The 7,295-nt window shown below is 41.2% G+C and overlaps 1 pseudogene; it reads right to left on the bottom strand.

The window, feature by feature from the left end:
• Positions 1-6,057: 6,057 nt before the first annotated feature.
• On the bottom strand, positions 6,058-6,913 carry LOC133067392 (T cell receptor alpha variable 22-like; annotated as a pseudogene).
• Positions 6,914-7,295: the final 382 nt, after the last annotated feature.

Genomic DNA, 7,295 nt, shown 5'->3' with positions numbered 1-7,295 from the left:
TTGGCACTCGTACTGAGGAAAACTGTGAGTCTTCTACCTTCCTTTTTATTCATAACTGAACCTATGGCTATCAAGAATGCAAGACCTTTGCCAGGGTATTGACTGTACCATGGGAAGTGTCAAATGCACTCCTCTTCTACAGTTCAGAATGGAAATCTCTCCTTCCTGGACTATCAAAGATTGAGGGCTGTTTCACCTGCTGTTGGTCACTTTTTTCCTTCTCTTGTCCACCCACCCCTGTTTAAAGAGATAAAAAGTCATAGGTCCACAAATTAATATTTCCTTCTTAAAGTTCCCATCTGCATGAATTTGTCCATTCCCCAGTTTTCTCATTCCCCCTAATTAATGAGATATCTTAGTTTTTGTCCACCACAACCCACAGTCCTAATTGAAACCACAGAAGTAAAAATGATGCTCCCAGAATCTTGTCCATTGTTCTTGGCACCAAAGGTCAGTGACAACTCAAGTTCCTCTTCTGGTCTTCTCAACCAGCCAGAACTCTGACTTTAAGTTCACATCTGCTTTAATGCTTTCAGCAGACCCCATCTTCTTACAAGTGCTTTCACTTAAACCTATCTCTCTCAAGGAAAGTATTCCCCATATTGAGACTAGAATTGCTGTAAATTAATTTCACTGGGAATCAGAAATACTCTGCTTACACATGGGTACAGAGCAGGTTAGACTTTCTCGCCTGCTCTGCACCTCTTCCTTTCCTTAACACCTCCTAGAAAAACTCATATATCAGGACAGCATGATATGTTAATGGAGATTACATTATTTTACAATGGGAAAGAGAGAGCCTCCCATGAAGTTACAAATTAGTAGTGTGCAGAGGGATATTTATTTTTTATTATAAATAGTAATAAAGTCTATTGAAGATACACTGAAGCATAATATATATCATTACAAGAAAAGTCATGGATCTGACAGAGAGAATATATAGCCCTTTTGCCATGATGGAACGTCATTTTTGACACAATCTTTCAGATGTGTCCACATTTTACATGACCCTAAAAAATGATAGAAAACCAATCAAGTTCAATTTATACTTTTCCTAAAATATAATTTAGGCAAATGGAATATTTCCAAGCTGATCATGGATCCTAAGCTGACATTCAGGTTGCTCAGAATACTTTTGATAAGGGTTGAAGTATAAAAAAGTGAGTTTTAAATTATGAATCTGTACAGATTTAAGACATCCACATACTCTGTCTCTTCCTTCACACACATCGGTATCACAGATGTCCCTCAGCTTCTGATGTCCTTAAGATCACATGACCATTTCTGCTGATATTTTATCAGAGAGAGAATAAAACAATCCACCACCTGTGGATGGTGAAGATAATTCTGGAAAATATAGTGAATAAGAGAAGCAATATCCAGGGTCAAAGAGTAAGAGGTCTAAAGGGAAGGTTGGGGAGGAAAATATCCAGGGTCAGGAGAGAAACATGGGTTTGTGAGTGAAAAATGTCCTTCATCACTTAGGGAGCAGAGAAGTGTGAAGATTAAAGTGGATAGTGCTGGGGAAGACATGTGTAGACGTGGCTAGAAAGAGATGAGGGTTGGTTGGATAGGCAGAGAAAGTTCAAAGACAAATGTGAACATTGGAGAATTTGACTTGACTTTTTCACTGCAAAAGCAGTGAAACCTGCAGGACTGTTCCAAGGAATAAATGTTACAGTGGCTACATTAGACATTGTTGGTACCTTGTTCAAATTTTCTCAGAAACCTCCTCTGTGCTCAGTCCCCAAGTTCTTTGTGTTTTGCTGCCAGCAGCTTAGGTAATAACTGATTTCTGGAATAAAAGAATTTCCAATTCTTTTGTCTAAGTGGTACAGTATAGTCTGATATGTGCTCTAGTGCTCCCCACAGAATTAGGCAGACAGAACAGCAGGAACATCTGAAATCTTCCTCTTGTTTGGCCTTTTCCTTTTCCCTAGTCAGTGGGCTTCCCAGGCAGTGCTAGTGGTAAAGAAGCCGCCTGCCAAGGCAGGAGAACTAAGAGACTCCAGTTCGATCCCTGGGTCGGGAAGATCCCCTGGAGGAGGAAATGACAACCCAGTCCAGTATTCTTGCCTGGAAAATCCCACGGGCCGAGGAACCTGGTGGTTTTTCCTCTTGAGGTCTGAGTCTGAGGAAGAGGACCCAAGGCAGAGAGTATTTAAATAGCTTGTCCATTATTTTCATTAGTGAAAAACTATACTACTTCTCATAATTACGCTATCTTTGATACACTAATATTAGATATTATAAAAACCCAACACTAATGGTGCTTTCTGTTGAAGAGTTAAAACTTAGGAGATATGACTGTTAATCTTTAAACGATGGATAATAGCTCTAAGTACAACTAGTGTTTCATAAAAGATATGATATTCCTGTTTTTCAATATTAATACTCTCAGAAAACATGATTGTGTTAATATGGAGATCCATGGTAGAATTATATTTGTGGCAGGTTTAGGCTAAAGACAAGAAGACAGCTTTTTTTGTCAATGGAGAAAGCCAATGAGTCTCAAAGAAAAGCTCAACTTTTGATTATATTCTCTCTAATCCTATTCTATTTGTGCTAATAATATAAGTAGCAGACTGTACCTTCCAGAATGACTTTGTGAGTTGATTTATGGCTACTCTCTCCAACAAAACAGTTAAAACAGATGAAAATTATTTTTAAGAAACTAAAGCCTCTGGACATAGTCTTTAGGTTATAGAGCATATAAAAAGGGTAATAGAGACACATTTATTCATAAAATCTACTAAATCTCCACGACAGCAGAAAGAATCTGTGGCAATTGTACCATGACCCACTCCCCGTCCCCAGCTCAAGATGATGGAAGTTCTACTCACGGTGGACACAACCAAGGACACAAGGCTCCTCCTCCCTCCAGTCCGCAGTGCAGGGCTATCGTATCTCCTACAGAGGGGCTGACTGCTGTCCTTCCTTACCTCCCCCAGGCCTGTGTTACAGAAACTGTGTTACAAACAAGAAAAGCTGACAGCTCTATGGCCACTTCTCACCTCACTTACAGCACAGAGGTTCTATGTCAGGCATGGTGGACTGAGAATACTGGGTCCTCTCGCTCTCATCCCAGCTCATAGAGTGGTGATTTCATGCTGGCAGAAGCAAGCCAAGAAGACAAGAGGCTACTGCTCCCTTCCATCACGCTTCTCGTAACACAGGGATGTCACTCTGAGACAAGCAGCCAACTGTCCCTTGTTACAGGTCCAGAGCAGTGGCTCAGGTGTTGTGCCCAAGGAGAGAAGCAGCTGTAAAAACAGAGGTCTCCCTTTGAGATGACTTTATTTGAAACCATCATTGGGAAGCCCAAGTTTAAGGGTGCTGTTGAAAACAATGGAGATGCTTATGGTAAACAATTAAGAGGAGGCTGGCAACTCAATGAGAGCAACAAGTTAATTCATAGACAACAACTTAAAATCTTAACAGAAAGTACAGGAAAAGGGATAGCTAGCAAAAGCCCTCTCTGGTCAGAAGACCTCAAAGAAAAGTTTCAAAGGCTGTCTCTGCAAAAGGCTTGATTTAATTAGATGGGTCCTGGGAACAATTTATGGCTTCATAGCACTGTTGGAAAAAATCAGCCAGCGATTAATGGAGTCTATTGCTTAGGTGCCAAAGAATTGATGCTTTTGAACTGTGGTGTTGGAGAAGACTCTTGAGAGTCCCTTGGACTGCAAGGAGATCCAACCAGTCCATCCTAAAGGAGATCAGTCCTGGGTGTTCATTGGAAGGACTGATGCTGAAGCTGAAATTCCAATACTTTGGCCACCTCATGAAAAGAGCTGACTCGTTGGAAAAGACCCTGATGCTGGGAGGGATTTGGGGCAGGAGGAGAAGGGGACGACAGAGGATGAGATGGCTGGCTGGCGTCACTGACTCGATGGACATGAGTTTGAGTAAACTCCGGGAGTTGGTGATGGACAGAGAGGCCTGGCGTGCTGCGATTCATGGGGTCGCAGAGAGTCGGACACGACTGAGCGACTGAAATGAACTGAACTGAATAGAAACAGAAACATATAGTCTAGCATAGAAATTAGAGAAAAAGACTGTTAAAGAGCCTTGCTAACCCACTACTGCATCAGGATGTCTGAGAATGTACCCAAGACTATATCCTTTGAGGAACAATATCATAGGCTATACAGTATGGGAAAAATTAACTTACCTGAAATAATCAAGTCACTAGGCAAATAAACAAGCAGATAACAGCAAGTGCCGGAGGGGTGGAAAACAGATAGCCAGAGTTGCCGTAATAAATGTGGTAGCCTGAAAAAGGACTCCCAAAGTTATTCAAGTCCTAATGCCTGGAACCTAAAAATATGACTGTAAAAGCGATACATTCCTGGACACACACAGTCTTCCAAGATGGAATGTGAAAGAAAAAGAAAATTTGAACAGACCAATTACTAGTAATTAAGTTGAACCAGTAATCAAAAAATTCCTGAGAAACATAAATCCAGGGCCATATGCTTCAAGAAGAAATTCAGCTGAATATTTAAAGAAAAATTAGTACCCACCCTTTGCAAATTATTCCTAAAAATCAAAGATGAGGAAATGCCCTCACTCTCATTCTCTGAGGCCTACAGTATTCTGACACAAAATCAGACAAAGATTCTACAAAAAGGAAAATTCAGGCCAATATTTCTGATGACTATAGATGCAAAAATTCTTAACAAAATAGTAGCACACTGAATTCAACCAAACTTGAAAGAATCATGCATCATGATCAAGAGATTTATTCCAGGTGTGCAACGATGGTTCACTATCCACAAATGAAGCAAAGTGATATACCAGGTTAGCAGAATAAAGGATAAAAATTACACGACTATCAATAGATGCAGAAAAAATTTTGACAAGATTTAATATTCATGATAAAAACTGTCAACATATTTGGTATAAAGAGAGCATGCCTCGAAATAATAGACCATTTGTTACAAATCTACAGTTGACATCATACTAAATGGTAAAAATCTTAATCTTTTTCTCCAAGATTAGTAACAAAACAAGGATGCAACTCTCACCATTTCTATTTAACATAGTACTGGAAGTCCTAGTCTCAGTAATCAGATGGGAAAAAGAAATAATTGGCATCCAAGTTGAAAAGAAAGAGGTAAACTGTCTCTAATTACAGACAGCATGATACTCTACATAGAAAATTGTAAAGACGCCACCAAAAAAACTAATAGAAACAATCAACAAAGTTGATTACAAGATAAAGTTGCAGAACACAAGATTAATATACAGCAGTCTGTTGCATTTCTATATTCTAATAATAAGTATAAGAAAGAGAATTTAAGAAAGCAATCCAATTTCTAGTTGAATCAAAAAGAATCAAAAGTACTAGGAATAAATTTAACCAATGAGGTGAAAGAGCTGTTCTCTGAAAACTGTTAAGACATTGTTGAAAAGAATTTAAGACAATGTAAATTGAAAAAGGAAGCCGAGAGGGCTCCAGTAAACAAGAGCCCACAGCTTTTCATTGGCTGAGTCCTTGCCAGGAAATAAGAGGCATCCACATCTTCCCCTTGCCCTCCACTATGTGCACAGATCACGAGAGCTCCCTCTGTCTCCCAACTCTATTTAACTGAGATTTCTGTTTAATATTTTTTATACCTTATAGGACAGAGACGAAAGATATTTGACTACAAAAGAGGAAGGAGCTACGGTGAGGGAAGCAAGAAGTTCTAGTGATTCAAGAAGGAGTCATGAACCAAAGAAATTAGTTGGCCTTCAAAAGCTAAAAAAGGCAAGGAAATGGATTATCCCTTAGATCTCATGAAGCAATCAACTCTTCCAAGACCTTGACTATGGAAATAGATTTAAGATTTCTTGCATCCAGAATAATTTTCTTCTAAGTTATCAAGCTCATATTAAACATTGAGTAAGGTTTATTGTTGTTGCTCACTTTGCTTCACTCGTAGGATGGGATGATGCAAGTGTCTTTGGGGACACATTCTGGTGAGGCAGATCTGAACATTCTTGAGACATCAAACTAATCAGGATAACAACTTTATTGGAGTTATTTTTTTCTCTGAATTGTTCTCACTTTTTACCACTTTTGAGATCAGCATACTGTGGTTGAATATTTATTTTATTTTTGTCCCCTTATCAGCTATTCTGCTAGTTCCAAGTTAGAGGTCTCTAGTGCAGAAGGAGATACAGGTTGAGAAAGGAAGACAAAGACCGAAGTTCACAATCTGTAGGCGGAAAGTGTCTGTGATTAAACTGTACCAGTGCAGGTAAGAGACAATCAGCGCTGCGAATGCCCTGTGGGGCCCACGGTGTGACTGAGGCTGGAGGAGGGGCTGAGCCCCGGAGGGTTCGTGTAGAGGCCGCAGGTGCCTGGGGAGCACCGTGCTGCGCAGCGCAGAAGTAAGTGCCCGCGTCTGTGGTCCGCGAAGAGGAAATGTGCAGTGAGCTGCGGCGTTCTTTACGGATTGTTGTGGCGTTTAATCTTCCTTCCTGCTTTGTCCCTGAAGGAATGTAAAACAGGTGGATAAGGCGGCCGCTGGGGTTCTGAAGATACCAGTGTACATTGTTCACAGAGGCAGAAAAATTACACCTCAGCACGTGGCTGGCTCCCTCCTGGAGACTCAGGGCTGCGGGACTCTGCTCCACATCCACCCCTCGCACAGCTGGTGAGAAACAGAGAAACAGTCACAGGAGAGGGTCACTGTAACTCTGACAAAATCGTGGAAGTGACCCCCCCCCCCCCCACACACACACACACACAACTCCCATAGATGATGAGAAGGATAGAAAGTCTGCAGGACTTGGCAGTTCCTCTCCTTCCCTGAACAATACAGCAGCTGCTCAATCCTTCAGATTCCCTGTGGGTCAGCCCCAACTCACAGCAAATCTGGGCAAATAAAAGCCCCAGCACAGCGCTTGCTAGCCTCTACATGATGCTTCCTCTTCTTACTGAGACATTTTCACTGTCAAATACTTAACTAAACCCTGAGGGAGGGAGTGTCATAAGCTGCTGTGGAAATGTTCCTCTCCTGCAGCCAATCAGCTCACCCACCAAGTCCTGCTCAGGCCCTCACTTTGTGACAGGAAGCCCCGCCCTCCCGCCTCAACCAGTTCAGAATGGGCTGCAGAGGAGTGGAGGGGAGTGGAAAATAGAAAGGTCACTATTTTAGGACCTGAGGGGCATTTTCTAAGAACATTGCAGTGAAGGCAGACTCTGATTTGGGATTTGTGGAGGATTTTAGGGAAGAGAAAACAAAAATTAATTATCTAGCCATAGTTTTAGTCTCAGATGGCATGGATGCAGGAGATTCTTG

This window comes from Dama dama, chromosome 12 (genome assembly GCF_033118175.1).
Source record: "Dama dama isolate Ldn47 chromosome 12, ASM3311817v1, whole genome shotgun sequence".
NCBI classification, from domain to species: Eukaryota; Metazoa; Chordata; class Mammalia; order Artiodactyla; family Cervidae; genus Dama; species Dama dama.
This window is presented reverse-complemented; position numbering and strand designations above follow the sequence as displayed.